At 39.4% G+C, this 17,449-nt stretch overlaps 1 protein-coding gene across 2 annotated transcripts in view; it reads left to right on the forward strand.

Moving 5' to 3' along the window:
* Positions 1-17,449, forward strand: part of LOC139995685 (uncharacterized) — a 169,341-nt gene that overhangs the window by 42,291 nt on the left and 109,601 nt on the right. The window lies entirely within an intron of this gene.

Genomic DNA, 17,449 nt, shown 5'->3' on the forward strand with positions numbered 1-17,449 from the left:
CATCTGTAAATTAAAAAAGAAATTCCGAACCTGTCCATCGTCATGGACTATATTCAGATCACGTTTACGTCCCATTCGAAGCCATCCCCGCATTTATTTCCAGCATAATTGAATTATACGTCTAATTGCGACGCCAGTATTTAGCATAGAACCTGTGGCCAAGGGGCCTTGGTGCTCCATCAAGATCTATCAACCTGTTTGCGTCGGTGTACGCTGTTCTGTGTTCCGCAACGGAGAAATACGACCACGGGGTTGGTCGAAGGAAAGGGATGGAGTAGTGAGATGCGATGGCCGGCTATGAGGTCCGGTAATGACACCACTCGCTTCTCCGCCGTTAGTATTTGACATCACGACACGGTAATGCTCCCGTGCATCCTGGCCCGCAAATGGATCTTGACGAGGCTAGAACGACCGTGTCACCTGATAAATGTTAGATATGACTATTTACGCGCAGTCGGCCTCCCGGTCGCGGAAAACATTGGCGCCGCGTTAAATGAGAGCAAACGATCCCCTGGCGGAATTTCACTGACGTCTGCCTTTTTGGAAATGAGCGTTGTTTCCGAAGTTTTGTGTTTTGGTCTTTGCGTCCATCGCCTGAACCAAACCGAAATATGATAAAATACGATGTCACGCTGTAAAGCTTTTCTGCTCACTGATGCAAGTAGACAGATTTATTATAAATTATTCCGTAAAGTTAGATTTATCGCGTGGCTTCGTTATCTTCGAGCGTAAAGTTCATTTTAATGGACTGTGCGATTCCAATGATTATCTTGAGGTTTCTTATTTTTAAAAAGTGCTTAATATTTGAATCTGCTGAGATTAATAGATAAAGCAATCGATCAAACTACAAACAATTTATATAGTTCGTTTTAAAATGATTAAAGCTTAATTCACGATTTCTACGTTTGGTTATTAACAGCTCGAAATATATTTTGCGTATCGATTTCAATTCGAAAGAACGCGTTGCAAGTTCGACGAACAAGATCATGATCTCTCATGCTTATCTGTCCAACAGAAGTGGACACTAAGACCCGGCTGTTCTCCGTCGTCATCGTGCACGACGTCGTAATAATGATTGTTCGTCGTATCCGTGGCACTCGTTTGTCCCGTGACTATCCTCCCTAGACAGGTATATCAGGAACGTTCTATATCTGCTAGTCATTGCTGGCAATGAGCGTCGAACGAAAACACGCAGGGAGGCGCTTCTTGTTTGCCCATTTTCGTCCCGTTTACCTCTTCATTCTTGCTTCCCCCGGCTTCTTCTCCTATCGTTACCTGCTGCTGGTCTCAATTAGAACGACTAAGAGGAAGGGAAACCATCGAACTGCTCGCGCGTGGGTTTTACGAGGAGCCTGCCGCGTTCAAATTGATTTAAAGAAAAAGTTTCTCCGCTTCGTGTCAGTTACGTAAGTCCACACGAGGATAAACGTGGGTTGCTATTGGCTCGAATCTTCTGGACTCTATACTGTTATGGTGCATCTAGTTCCAATAGGAATTGAATTATTTATGATAATTTAAAAAGGATTGAACCTGGACAAGTTTGGTCACTAGCATGAGTCATCGATGATACAGTATGTTCCACTACTGGAAATTAGAGGAAAACGATTTTTAACGTTATGACATTCAGTGATGCTACCTATGGTTGGATCATGTTGACCATTATAAATTACACTTATTAAATTTGGGTAAAGTCCTTTACTCCACTCAGACAAATGTGTTGTGACATACCACGTCTGAGAATAAAGTATTTGAAGTGACTGATTTGTTCTGCAAACAAAATAAAAATCATATTTTAAAAGAGATATTTCATTAAATTTTGGAAGGAATAGCAGATCACTAATGAAATTTACAAATAAAATGAGACTAAATTTTCATAGGATCGGAGATTGTCGAGTTCGTTGTGCTCACCCTCGCATAAGAGCGAGTTCCATGGATCCTCTGTTCCTTATTGTAAACGCAAATAGAGAAACGGGGCCCGAGGCTGAGTATTGTGAGCTCCAGAGGCTTTGTTGTTTTTTCATCGAGTCTCAGAAGGGACTCTCAGGCCCTCGCCTTTGGAACTATTCACGAGCAACGGAGTGGAAGTCCCATTTCTCCCTTGCCTTCTCGTAATCCGATTCCTTGGGACTCTATGCTCTTAACTGCTTACGTCGTGAACGCTGATTTCTTCTCTGTAAAAAAATTCTTCTTTCAAATAGTCAAATATTCATAATATCATATAGACAGATGCGGTTGCAAATGGCTTGCAAATTTCAAATGAATTTTCGAATTCGATAATGAAATTGTATTATTTGTACAACATTTTTCCTCTCAAGTCTTTGACAATATAGTCACAGCTTCGGTACTGCAAATATACATAACGAAGCATGCTATGCATCGGTATTTGTTGTACTTTAATGCTTTTAGGTGAAAACATATCTCTCGTGACATTCGATCAGAGAAGAGAAAATATTATGAGCTAAAGTGTTTATACGCTTACGCATCGCTTATACACGAATGGATTATATGTTTCGTAGTAGTTCGAATAATTCCAAAAATACGTACATGAAATATTACTTCTGCTCAAAACAATTAAAAGATGAACGGTTTGAGTCAAGCAATCATGTTCGTTATTCTTATTGTTACAAACGAAACGACTCGTGAGTTATAATATCCTGCTTTCCGCCTCGTTACGTATCAATATCATACCTCTTCGTTATAAAGCACAAGCGTACAATCTCGTCATAGTGACAAATGATGGAGTAGAAAATGGCCAAGAAGAGAATCTATGGAAGAAATCGGTGGTAGGTCGAGCAGCTTGGTCCGCGAAGAAAGAAGCAAGAGGGACAAATTGCGCGCGAGCGAGGTTTACGAGAAGCGTAAAACGCCCTTAAAGATCTCGCGAGTGCGTATTAATGGCCCACTGTGTACACTGTTATCGCGCCATTATGGAAATTCATTAATGCCCTCGACCAAGTCGGAACAACCGGCCATTCCTCCTCGAGAATCCCTCGCTTCGGTCACTTAGATACGAGATGATTTACAGCCCACTAAAGCCTTATCATCTCAGCCGATATATTGAAACTTCTTGTAGAAATCGTGGGATCCTGGCCCGGATGGGAACGCGGCGCGCCGCACTGCCCCGTTCCGTTTCAGCACCAGCCACCTCGATCAAACTTAATTAAATCTCTCGTATCTTCCAAGCTAACGACACCCTCGAAACTAACCGCGACATTTAGAAGCTTAAACGATAGAGGCATTTTCCAAACCATTGTGAAAATGGTTTGATCGAAAGTAAAAAGAGTTAGTGTATCGTATCGATTATTGGAAAGGTTCAAGTTTAATATTATAATTCAGAGAGTAGCGTAGAAAGTGAAGTAGTAGAAGTAATATCAGTCAATGAACAAGTTACAAATCGTAGGTTACACACTTCTTTCTTATAATTTTACAAATTTTATATTCGATACCAGATAACTTGTAATTTATTAAATTTTGTTTGCTTCGTTAACAGACTTGTGATTTACTGATATACATTGATAACTTTTAACTTACGATTTGTAAAAATTCGTTAGCGATATTGGTTTAATCGTGCAAGAGGGTTGTAACAGACATATACTGGTCTAGAGACTCTTTAGTTCGACATCGATCTTCCTAATCGCGTCGTTAGTATCTAAATATAGTCCGCACTTAACACGTTTACTGCTGCTATAAGATACCATTACTCCTCAAATCTCTCTCGTCTTCTTTATCTTCACGAGTGTTTACAAGTAAACAAGCGCAACATCTTGCGTAACGTTTAACACACGTTAAAAACGTTCAACCTTCGTTCAGAAATAGTTCGGAAATAGCTTGAGTGAAGCAGCAAGAAATCGAGAACGCCGTATACAGAGACGGAAGAAGGAGCATGAGAGTCGCGCGGTGATCGTTTAACGACCACCGATAAAACGTGCTCGACACTGAGACGACACGTGACGAGAGTCTCGTGAGTAGCTAAAGCGACAGGATCATGGGGGACGATCAGCGCGGTCGATAAGAAATCGCTCGGAAAATTGGCTTATTCCGATCGACCGGCTCCGTCTCTCTCTCTAATGCTGACAAACGACTCTGTCGGAAGTGCCGAAATACCTGCGCATACCGGCCCGTAAAGTGGCTCCGTCGCTCGATATATCGACCTTGACGCCCTTGACAACGATCTTCTGTCGAACGATAACGGACGCTGTTAATCGGTCCTGATCGTTTTTCGACCGCAACACGGCCGATCGGGACAGCTTCCACGCTTTTCGACTCGAAGATCTTTCGCTAAGTAGAATTCTGCTCATTCGAACTACGTTTATTCGTATAAAATCTTGATTAGCGAATTGCAGTATTTAAAAGTGAATTCGTATGGATGGAAAGTCATAAACGACCGAAAGAATCAGTGAATTCCTATCATAGGAACAATTTGTCCTATCATAAGAACAAATGGGAACAAAATATAGATGAAATCTTTAAGTCTTAGGGACGAAGTTCAACCGACTGTTCTTAGGTCAATGGTGTATTACTTGGACCATTTCTTCTATCAGGACTTTAATCGTTAAACCTATACGAGATAGTGGTTGAACATCATTTGCACGTTATTGGATTGAACATTGATCACAGAAGACTTGAAGATTTAATTTATAATTTGTTCCCATTTGTTTTTATGATAGGACAAATTGTTCCTACGATAGGAATTCACTGATTCTTTCGGTCGTTTATGACTTTCCATCCATACGAATTCACTTTTAGATACTTGAATTCGCTAATCAAGATTTTATACCAATAAACGTAATTTGAGTAAGCAGAATTCTAATCACAGTGGCCTATTTATCCTGACATGAATTTCTATTAAAATAATAAATGTTCGTTTGGAAGATAGGAAATATTAAATAGTTACAAGTACTGTAACTATTGTGCATTTCTGAAGGGATATCAGCGGTGTTGATCATACAGTAGTTAAACAGCATAATCGATAGTGATTGCACGAACACTCGAGTCGATGACGTAAGTGACAGAATATTTTAACTATTACGCAATCATCCACATAACATAGTTGAACGGAAAACAGGTTCATCGTGATAATGATAGGTTCTGATAACGATACACCACGTTTAGATCGTTAGAAGAGGATAAAAATGGCGAGAGAACGAAAGAAGCGCAGATCGATTAATCTGTAATCAAAAGACGTTGTAACCTGTAATCGCACGCTACATTCTAAATACATAACCCTTCTTGATCAATTATCAACGAGCAGGCTATGCAATTGCTTCATTCGAAAACATCCGATTGATTCATGCGTTCATTTTCTATCGACAGTTATTTTATTAACGAACGAAAACTACATGCGTAGCATTTCCCTTACAAAGTTTTATTTCATAATGCACAAAGATTAATTTATGCAAAATTACGCCTCCGTTCTGATTTTGCAAATCAATCTTCTGCTTTCAAACGTTCATTATAGTTTACATCGTTGTAAATTAATTCTTTTTATTCTCATTTCAACTCGGTTTATTCGAACGAAGTACCTCGTCGAATTTTACAAAGTAAATTTAACACATCGAAGTTGATTGATCGATCATGTGTAGGCGACTGCTTTGAAAAAGGAGTATCGATTCGTTGGTTTCAAGACGTATTAGTTAAAGGTGGATTGTTCCTCTGAGACAGGTATATTTTTGGAAACGCGGCATCGTTCCAAGCAAACGACAAGGTGCTTATACCTGTGGAATCGAGTTCTAAGCGCATCCGCATTTAGATTTACAAATATTGGATTGGCCAGCGGCCAGTCAACGGCTAGAATTATCAGCAGGACACAATTACGAGATACCTCCACTGACATTGACATGACGTAATCTTCCGATCGAATCAGAGCCATTAAACGGTCACTGCGGAAAATAACTTGCTCGCGAAGAATCGAACGGAAAAAGTCGAGTACAATGGCCGGTAATTTTTTTTCCTTTTTTTTTTTTGTTTCGATCGCTTTTTTGCGTGATTCGATTGTTTTCCAGTGATTTGATTTCGACTTCGTGGACCGAGTGAATTGCTCGAAATAATTAGATTTTGGTCCTTTGTAAAGGGACCTGTGAATAGGTACTGGTCCACGTTACACGAGGTTGTTATTGCGAAATTTTCAAAGCTTCAGGGCGGAAAAAAATATTTTCGCTGGTGAAAAACATTTTATGTCCTCGCGGATAGTACAAATATCGTTGTGATAACCTATGTTCTATTTTTTCAAATTTCCAAATTAAATTTGCTATGAATAAGAAAAACTCTCTCTAGTTCTAATCGATACCATCGATCTTCGATTTAATTACGTTATTCACAGTAGACTGTATACCTTCATCGCGCGATCCACGTTCAAAACAGCCATCATCTAAATTAGGGTATCTTAATTTCGCGTGGCTAAGCTTCCTGTCCACGTTCGATGGTCGTTTGTTTAAAGATCATTTCTCGACTTGTGATCGGTATCAGTGCAATTGTGTCGCCACATAACTGGAACGTTAGTGCAAATTTCAATTGTGCATTAAAGGGATACGTGGCGCTATTGAACCTGTTGCGGTCACCGTCGGATTTCGTGAGCCGTTGGAATAGCTTTATCGTGTCTCGTCTCTCCGGTCCATACAGTTTCCACCGAGATAACACACTATATCCGACGACTCCATAAGATAATCTTATTGTTGGCGTGTATCTAACTATTGTTACAGAAGGTAGTTTATGCGAATCTTTGATCTAGATATATATATGTGTGTGTGTGTTGCAGACATGTGTATATGTGCATGCGCAGTCGGACCATTTCGCAGGGTGAAACAGTGCGCTTCGATAACGCAGACCCGCGTTAATTGGTTCGTTTAAGACCAGTAATTGCGTTTCCTTCGAGCTGTCTGATTGTCTGGAATGAATCTTGCCGGTTGAAGTTTCGATTCGCGACCGTGCACGAGGGGAATTTTCATCGTGCATCGTGCGTGTATAGAATGACACTTGAAATCGGAATTTTTCCACCATTGTTCTCGATTTCACTACTATGATATGATAGAGGGTAAATGGATTGGGTAGCGATGAAAAGTATCTATCCAAATTCCGCGAATTAAATTTTATCCTACAATGTTTATAAAATCACTCTATTGTCTTATATAAAGAGAAAACTATAATTTCAACGTTTATAGGGATATTTTACTATAGAGTGTAAATGATTGACTAGTCGAAGCAAACAGCCAGGTAGATTTATATCAATTATTGATATAATTTTTCCTCGTAGCCAGAATTTAAGAAATATTTGAGCTAGAAACTATGCAGAGAAGTGGAAAAACGGGGTGGACGGTGGTGAACAACAAACAACGATCGCGATGCTTTGGCCAAAATAAAGTCTGCCGTACGAATTGGATAGAAATAGAGAGAGGCCGTGTTATAGTTTCGTGCAAATATTCGTCGGAATTCCTTCCTTCTCCCACTGGCATAATACGTATCAAATGACATTCGGAACAAATTTCCACCGTCTATTTTCCGGCAGATTAAATTCGGTTTTCGATACGTTTAACGACTTCGATCGGCAAACCGTACGATTTCGTGCCTCCTCTCTTCATACAAGCTACGGAAATAACGGGCTTTCATCGATGCTACTCGATGAAATTCCGTTCGATTATAAATCGCATTTTTTCGAGTGACAGTACACCGTGTAATAAGCAAGCGTCCTTTGTAATGTGAACGAACTTGAAGAAAGACCTGTTCGATAAAGTGCAATCGGAGATTAAGATTTTCGTATCTTGCGATCACTGTATCGATCAATTTTGACATCCTTACGATTATTGCATATTTTATAACTCAGATCCTTGGAATATCTAACTCAATTCATCTTCGATTTTTCGCTAAAATTCGCACTAAGAACGGTATCGTAAGTGACTGATAATAAACAATAGAGAAAGAATGTGGTGATTCGTGTTAAAGTGTGTCGTGACAACGTAAATACGTTTGGCGGACGAACGTTTTTATGGAGCGAGTCTGGGTAAGAATTGAGCAGAATGAGACACGTGAAATTCCATCTCGTCGGTGGTGTGCTTTCGTCCAGGATGAATCGTGAAACATTTTTACGAACCTCGTAAACGAAGCCGTATCGTCGAACTGCTGTCGCGTACATCGAACGAATTTAATTTCGCTAAATGGTAAAGAAATATTTCGATTGCTTTGGTAAATATTTGTTCGTGTATGTAGGTGTATTCTAAGTGGATATGCTGAACGCTCGTATGAAGAGCTTAATAGGTATATGTACGTATATGCCGTGTATGATAGGATGTTTGTTGAGAGACGCAATTAGCTTTTTGGAATTGGACGTGCAGCTACTTGAGACCGGTTTCGCAGTTTCAACATTGGTAGGAAATTTTTCTTTCGCAATCCCGACGCTTCGCGTATCAAATTTATAATTAATGATCGCTATGTAACGCAGTTAGACGCCGTAAATATAAGTTTCTTATTAACTTGCAAGCAATACTATCCACACGTTCCGTACGCACTGTTGATCATAATTTATTCGAAATAGAGACGCAAAGGTCCTCTTCGACGACTCGAGAAAGGATAAGTATTGTGCTATTGACAGTGTTATACGATACTCGATATCAAATGGAAGAAGTTTTCATAATTCGACGATTAATTACATTCTCTAGTCCATTAATCGCCTTCTTTAATCTATTAATTGCCGAATCAACTATTATGAAAGCCTTGTGGCCTACGGGTATCTTGTTCCTATCATTGTCATCAATCAATTATAGACGTCAACCTACAGTCTCTATAACGTAACAACCCAAGAACATTCCTTGTCTTAACACTAGTAAATATTTAAATTCAGTTATTTACTGCGTTTATCTTAATTATATGGAAATGAAAGCTATTTAAATGGAACAATAAATATCCTACGAGTGCCACTTTTCAACGTCAATAAATATCGAAACGATAGCACAGTTGCTCTAATCCTGTCACCTTGAACAATTACTTTAACGAAATTTACATAAAATCGGTTTCACTCACTCCTCCAACCTTATTCCAACTAAAGAGAATTCCTAATTCTCCGCTATACGATCTAAATGTTTAACTCGCGATCTAATTATGACCAATCAAGCCCACATTATTTTCCAACTATGCGAAGTGTAATGGTAAACCTGACACGCCCCAATCGAACTTGGTACTCTGTTTCACAAGATTTCACCGATAAAATCTGTACCTTCTATATCATCGATATTAACTCTCGTTGACTGACATCGTAGCCATGGTTAATTCCGCGTCGATACGATAGCCTCGTGCGAGTACACTGACGGCCACGCACACGATAGCACGTGGGAGAGCCGGACACGCCAGATGCGGCGCGCCCACGCGGTGAAAGTCGCGGTAATTGATTCCGTGCTCTTAAGACATCTCCCAAGGAGATCCCGCGGCGAGATTAAGCGCGAGAGAGGATCGCCTGAGAACACCGTAGCCGCTTCGATAGAAATCTAACGGGGCGAGGGAAGGCCTGTGACCGTTATATGCGCGTCTGGCCTCCAAATCTGGAAAGAAAAAATAAAGACGTCCGTCGTGCACGCGGAAAATTTACACTTGCGATTTCCTCGGGCTGTTAAAGTATGTGCTGGTGAGGGGATGACTTCTTAATTCTGTCCGAGATTGCAGATTGATGATCGAGATTGGAATTTAACAAGCAAGACATTGATTTAGACGTTACTCGAGCTTAATTGGGAATCCAACGAAGTTATGGTTAAGTGTTTAACTTGGTATAGCGGGGAATTTGGAATTTGGTTTAGTTGGGATGGAGCTGAGGGGGTTAGTGAAACTGATACTGTTATCGTTCAAGATGGAATCAATGTAGCTCGTTTTTCTTCTTCTTCTTTCCTTTTTTTTTTTTTTTTTTGAAAAGTGGGCTTAGAAATTATTTTAAAAAGTTTGACGGACATTTGGTATTCGATGTGCAATTACCACTTATCATTTTTGTAATGATTTCACTTTAAAGTTGGGAAAGCAGAATTCAATTTTTCCAGAGGCTTAAGTATTTTTACGATACTTGTACATTTAACTATCTCAACTTGAAACTGGAAAATTTATATAAAACGTGATATATGATACACAATGACCATGTAATGATGCGTGAATACGAGTTTGATGTTATTTGTACAATTAAAATTTTGCTTTACGACGTGGTAACGAAATTGATTTGAACTTTAGACGGGGTTAATTGGCAATCGACTTGTGGGAAAGTTATTGGCGAACATGGACGGCCGTCAGCGTATTGTTGGAAGAATACAAACGCTCTGGCTATGGAGAAAGTGTAGAGAATGCAGGATGGTAATTGATGAGTGTAAATGATTGCCGTGGTTCTGTGGTATTTAGAGCTCGACGGAGGAATGTTTCACGTTATTACAAAGGTTACCTTTTGTAATAAATTCTCATGAAGAATTTTCATGTTTTGTACTTTCTTATAGCAAACTATAAGAAACTACTTTCATATAGCAAATGTTTTGTTCAGTTATCAATACATCGTTTCTTCAACTTTTCTGTGATAGTATTAGACAAATTTATTATCCCAAGTAACGAAATAATTGTGACACACGCTACTCATATAACTAAATTTTTTAAATAATCAGATAAGTTTTAATAATTTCATTTAAATCTTTAAAATCTTATTAATCTCTTTTAGTTTTTATCCTTCTGTTATTCAATCTTTTTTAGGAAGTATCGTCTGCAAATATTTGCTAAATGTTTCAATAATTGATCGTTCTGTTAATTAATATTTTGATAATCAAAATTCTGTCGAAATTTTGCGAAAAATCTTGGAGTTTGTAAACTTTTATCTTCGAATTCTTCAATATCGTTTAAATTCTGGCGTTCTATCTCCTGGTGTTTTCATTTCCCGCCGACCACCGTCCACGAAGTCAAGTGGTCGCGTCTCGAGGGATCGGCTCTCAAGCTTCGAAATGCTTTCTTTATTTTTTCATAATAACGATGAGTCAACCGTGTGCAGTAACTGAACGAACTGCATAAGGATCGAGAATCATCGAAGTAAAATGAATCGTGAAGAGCGCGACGTTTTCAAAGGCGAATAAAAAAGCACAGTGCTCCTTTACTAAATGCCTGGTTCTTCGCCATTCGAATTTCGAAGATATTTGCATTGCGTAGGCTGCAAATAAAACACGGAGCGCGATTTAATGTTTATTTTAAAACACTCAAGACACCATTGAATTCGGGTCTGTACGACAGATAGTTCGAAATCGTGTCTTTTGATTAACGCATCTTTCATATACATGCTTCGGCTTAGTTTAGTTATCTTTTTAAATTTTATCGAAATTATGTTTTTCAGTTTGCTTCATTTCTATATATTTTCAATGTTTTAGAATATACGTACAAAATTACTAGATGTATTAAAACGATACAAAATCGTAGCTGTTGCAGAATTGCCATAAGTTCTTGCAAATATGGTGGAAGAGTTGGAAGTTCCAATTAATCGAAGAATATTTCGTTTCTTTAAAAGATCGAATATTTTTTTTCAAGATACACGAAGGACGTTCGATTAAGGTTTTATTAAAAAATTCGAAGATTTATGAAAGAAAAAATGTTGTCGATTTTCATCGTCACCATTCGGTACACGGTCAAATATATTACGTTCAATAAATTTGACAGTAGGAGTATCAAAAGAATCGATCGGATGCGGTCTCGTTCTCTCCCTGTTTCGTACTTGCGCCCGACTATTCCACAATAGACACCAAATGTCGCGTTCAAAATTGAAAGCTAAAACGCGTTAACAACATTCCGCCCATCTGAATCGATTTCGTAACAGCAACAACGTAACTCGCATTACAAACTCTACAGGAGGACGTAAATTTCGCGTGTCGCGGCTACGGATTTTCCGGCAATATCGAAATTTGATGGAACACGTTCTGACCGTTTCAAAATGCTTCTACCAATATAATTCTAAGACAAAGCAAAAAGATGTCTATTCACACATAAATATAACCTCTGTATACAAATTTCTATATAGCATCAACAATTTTATTAAAACGCGTGTGCAATTTAAAGTTGATAATCTACATCAAATATCAAACTTTCATTAAACACCATTTCGAATGCTTCATAAAAGAATTCACGCAATATCCTGTGCTCTTTAAACAGAAGCGTATAATTCGAACTTCATAAAAAAAAATTTCATCGATCAAATACTGTAATCGTTAATCACGAATGATAACAGCGGGCGAAAATGATTCTTTTCCCGCTTGTTGCAGGGAGAGAATAAACCACCTCCGCTTTCGTACGCGGCTCGTTAACCGTTAATAATGATCATTCGATTACGGGCATCGTGCATAATTCAATAACGATCCGCGCGCGCGGTTTAGGCGTAACGTTGCAACGCCATCGTCACGCTGGCAAGCCATGACGATGACACTCGTCCCGCGTAATCGGTCATTACGGCCGATGACGTGCGTTTTGCGTGAGACTGCGGCCTCCGCGCGTTAACTTTGTTAACATTCGAACGAGATTCCTGTTGCATTAGCGACTGATGGACTGCCTCGGTCCAACAACGCGCATTAATCTTACTCCCGAGACTCTCTTCTTATTGAGGATCCGAGCCAGCTAACTCGACGATCTTCTTCGATTCTTTGGGAATGCACTTGACTTCGCTTCAACCGCTTCGAACGAATGTTCGGCACCCGTATTGGTTTAGTCCAATCGATTCACTTGATACACTATGAATTCTTTGTTTTCCCTTCCTCTACTCTTTTCCTCTATTTCTTTTTTCTTTATTATAGGGATGAGGTTTTATTCTCATAAATGTGACAAATAAATTGGAGGATGTATATGCGAATTGGTATTTTCATGAATATCGTTCAAAGAGGATTAGTATTTCCATTCGAAGCAGTGAAAAAATCAATCGTCTTTTAATTACATCCTTTTCAATCGTTGTATCTTACCTTGAAAATGTGATCTTGTATTTGTATATCTAAAGATGAAATGACAAAGTTGCGTAGTTGGGCTGAGTGCAAAACTTCAAACGTGTTTTTCTTGAAACCGTGTTATTGCGACTTCTCAACTAGGTGACGATCAGTTAAATTGCAACAGTTCGGTTGGGGTCGCGAACCTTGAACGATATTAACGCTCAAGATGAAGGGAGATTAAAGAGTTCTAGTTTCCTTGTGAATTGTATGTTTATTTGAAGCGTTCAGTATAAACGTAAGAGCTGAAACATAAGTGTCTTCTTCTCGAAGTGCTCCCGGTGCTCATATTGTACGTTTCTACGAGATGGGAATCTATGTCTGTTCAATCATGTGACTATCCAACTGTCGTTGGTGTCTAGCAAGTAGTGCGTGTCGTGCGTACCTGGTCGAGGGTGCGTAACGTAATGTCTCCTTAGCGACCTTATCCGGTTGTTTATTGTCGAGTCCTAATTTGGAGTCGAAATTTACGACACGTCATTTGTTATTGAACGGAGCGCTTAAAAATAAAATTAAATTTGGGATAATCTTATATCCTCAACATGCGTTGAGGCCTAATAAGTTTCTTAAGAAAATAGAAGTTTAATAGAAACTTTCGATTTAATTTTCTAAATGGATACTTAAATCTAAGTACTTTATTTCGTAGACTTTTCATATTATGTGTATTTTATACAATTTTGCACCGTTAAATTACTCATAATCAACAATCTTTTCCTCTCTAATTTCACATAATTGAACAAGTAATTGAATTATCAGAGTGGTATGGAATAGACTACAGATTGTCCTGTTTACAGGAATGTTTACTAAAGTAAGGATTGTCATTCGATAGAATTTGAACATCTACATATGTATGTATCTGCGAACTGTCAAACCAATCCATTCCGTTCGTGACATTTATAACGCATAGACACGAGACTAAACATTTTCTAAAGCGTGTTCAACCGATTCGAAATTCTACTCTATCAATTATATTAATGTTTGCTGTTTTTACATTAACTTTTAATATTGAAAACAGCTTTCCTTGTAGAATTTTATCACTATTCTTGTATTAACTATATTTCCCTGACATCGTGAAATTTTCATTACTCGCGCCTTCTAATTATCATAATTTCGGATAATCATGTTTCAACGATAATTCCAGTTGTATCAGGGAATTTTCCTGATACATATTACATATTCGTGATAATATTACAGCATCAGATAATGACTAAGTACTTGTGTTTGTTAAATATAACTCGCTTATAATCTATCAAGCGACTATTAATCTTGTGCGAACGAAGATAGATGAACTATAAGGAAGTGACGCATAAACCAGATAGTTCTTCTCCGCCTGCAACACACGAGGACGAAATCGATTCTATTACGCGTCCTGTCTTTTCACCTCAATTATTTTCCGTTTGTTTGCTATTTTTACGATCATTCCGATCGTTTGTTCAAAGCAACAAATTTACTAGAAGCGTATAATTATTTTCATATCTTTTGAATATTTGTGCATGATAATTTATCATGCACAATGTAGTAAGTACTGCAATGTCACGTGAAAAGATTTTATTGTCCCTCTTCTGTCCATAATTTATTGAAACCTAATCGTCGATTTTCTTACGTACATATCTGTGTTGTAAATATCGCCAATTTACTTACATCGCGTGTTAACATCGCAGCCACGAATTGCGTTCTATTGACAACGGCATTCAGCTGTTGAGCTTCCATTCGTCAACAGGGTACAGTCTTATCGAGCTCACCTTCTTCTTACATATGTACAACCATATCATCTAAATTATTTACATCCCCTACGTGACTTATCGATCCGGTGGTTAAACGTTTTCTACTGGCTCTTTTGAACGAAACTGGCTACAATACATGTGTTGTTTACAATTACTTTTCGATTTACCCTTATTTCTCTTTCAAGCGATATAAAAATGGAGCATCATAGCGGTGATTACTCTTGAACTTCCTTATTAGCCTGTCAACGTTTGAAAATATTATTTTTTAATTAAGTCTTCGTGTGTTTTCATAGCCTTTAATTTCGATTCCAGACAGTGGAATAATTAAGTTATTCCGTGTGTGAGTAATGTACTTTTTTATACATATATTACCTACAATAACTAATTCGGTTATTGCCAAGGATTTGCAAAGCTTTTTCACCACAGTTATCTTTAATTCAACTAATAAATGTTTATTTCAATCGGAAATGAATCGGTGCGTTTTTATTAATTATTCAGAGTCAACCAACGTATGCGTCAATAGTAACGAATCTGTTATACATGCGTGTACACATCGTTTTTATCAAACTCCTATCGCAACGGATTCTATTATTCCAAACTCAGTTCTCGGAACAACTTCGTTATTCCTGGACCTAACCTAATATGTACCTTGGAATCAATTTACCTAATTTCCTATCCACTCACAAAACGTCCTCGAAACAGTTAACGAAAATATTCGTGAAACTTTTTTTGCCAAAAATTGAATACTGGGAACCGGTCATGTGTGGTAAGGAAGAAGAGAGTTTAAACGAATCCGTACGATCCACGGGAGAATGGTCTGGACGGGCAGAACGACGTTCTCCGCACACTTCTAACGAGCACGGTCCGTGTACAGCGGCGGCAGACTTACGTTCACCTCGGCAACGAAACCGTAAATCGATAACAGCCGTCCTAGGCACCAGTTACATAATATCGAGCCGAGGCACGGGCACAGTATCCATTAATTAATTGGCATTATGCGCAAGATAGCGTACCATCTCCCTTCATCTCGCTGCTTCCTTTCTACGGCTTTTTCCCTTCCCCTTCACGGTTACCCCCACTCTACATGCTTCGACTCCCACGCGACTTCATCCGTGCTCTTCCTCGTTCCCCCACTACTGCCCCTGTCTCTCTCCCCACCAGTGGCCCCTTTTATTCCCCTACCCTTTCGAACGTCTCTGTGCCCGCTCTCTCGCGCGTCGAACCACTCTCTCTCTCCCTTCCCTGACGTCCATTAGAATATTAATGCGAATTGATGCACACGTGTCATTACCGTAATGAGTTGGTTGGTGCTGTCCATGGGTGTACAAAGTGTCGTCTGAAAAGCAATCACGAAATTGCGGGTGTCTCTTCGTACCATTCCTCCCTGTCCCTTCCGCCCAGCCACCCCCTTGTCCTCCGTCTCTTGGTGCTCGTCCTCCTCCACCTTCTCCGCTCTCTTGTAACGGCACTCTACTGCTGTCCTCTCGTGCTCCACCGTTTCTCTTTCCTTGCTTGCTTGCCTGAGAATTTAAGTACCCGTGGCTCAACTACGTGGCTGCGACACACATGGGGCCCTATGTTCGACTATCGAATGGTAAGGCAAGGAATTCCAAGTACCTGTAGTACCTAGTCTCTGTCCCTGTGCACGATACTTCGGTTCCTCCCATTGATATCGATGGACGAGTTCGAAAGCTCTGCTTTGGTTTGGAAGTAAATAGGACTTTTGCCAGGGAATTATCGTACAGAGGTTACGTTTGGGTTAGCTGGATCGATGGATTGACGTGAATAGGTTTAGGTGCGAAAGGGATATTCGCTTACTCTGGACAATTTATTGTTTTAATCCTACCGATTCGATTGTGTTCGACTTACGGGAGATAGATGGGTTTTTTTTAGTTGTTAAGGTTTCGTTGTGGTTCAAGCGTGCGGACGTTTCGGAACAGCTGTTGAAAAGAAGCCGGCAGGAGTCCCAATGGATCGTAACTCCCTAATTATGTGTGGTTTACTTTCTTGTTTAATTACGGACACGTGCTGCTTCCTTATTATTATATTTCGTAGCGTGTAATCTTCTCGCCACAATCGAATACCTCATTCACACACGAATTTTATTTCTGATAATAACATAGAATCAATTAACGCGAAACTAAACGGTATCAAAAAGACTTAAACGAATGCTAACCGTTATCTTTCATCGTTTCAACACTTCCATCGCAAAATATCATTAAAAAAAGGAAATATAAAAACATTACTCGTGCATCCCATCGACTCAAGCGTTCACGAAGAAACATTCAATCGTGTCTACAGACAGTGGACTACAGATCGTATCGCGTCTCATAAAGAAGATTTTCCAACTACAGAAAAAGCAAAGGGGCTGATCGAAAAATCGAAAATCGCGGCGACTAAGTCGACGTGCCAGCCGAGTTGAGTATAGGGATCTCGGCGAAACGAGCTGTAAAGCGATCGTTAGAGAGTACGGGCCACGGTATATACGATCGTATCGGTAGCTAATGGACGTACAATTAACGTGCCGCGCATCTGCGATTGGATCTCCGTCAAACGGCGATAAATTAAGTTAATTAGCTCGTTACACGTATCACCCGGTGGCTCTGGCCACGGTTTGACGAATGTGACGCTCGTTAATCGTCCGACCGGGACTCGTTCGCTTGGTTTCCTTCGATTCGATCCTGTTCCCGCCTTTCGTCAGTCCCGAGATTCTACACTTTTTCAACGATCCCCGTTTTTCATCGTGATCGACTTCTCTGATCAAGTCTTGTC

Source organism: Bombus fervidus, chromosome 16, assembly GCF_041682495.2.
Source record: "Bombus fervidus isolate BK054 chromosome 16, iyBomFerv1, whole genome shotgun sequence".
In the NCBI taxonomy this organism is placed as follows: domain Eukaryota; kingdom Metazoa; phylum Arthropoda; class Insecta; order Hymenoptera; family Apidae; genus Bombus; species Bombus fervidus.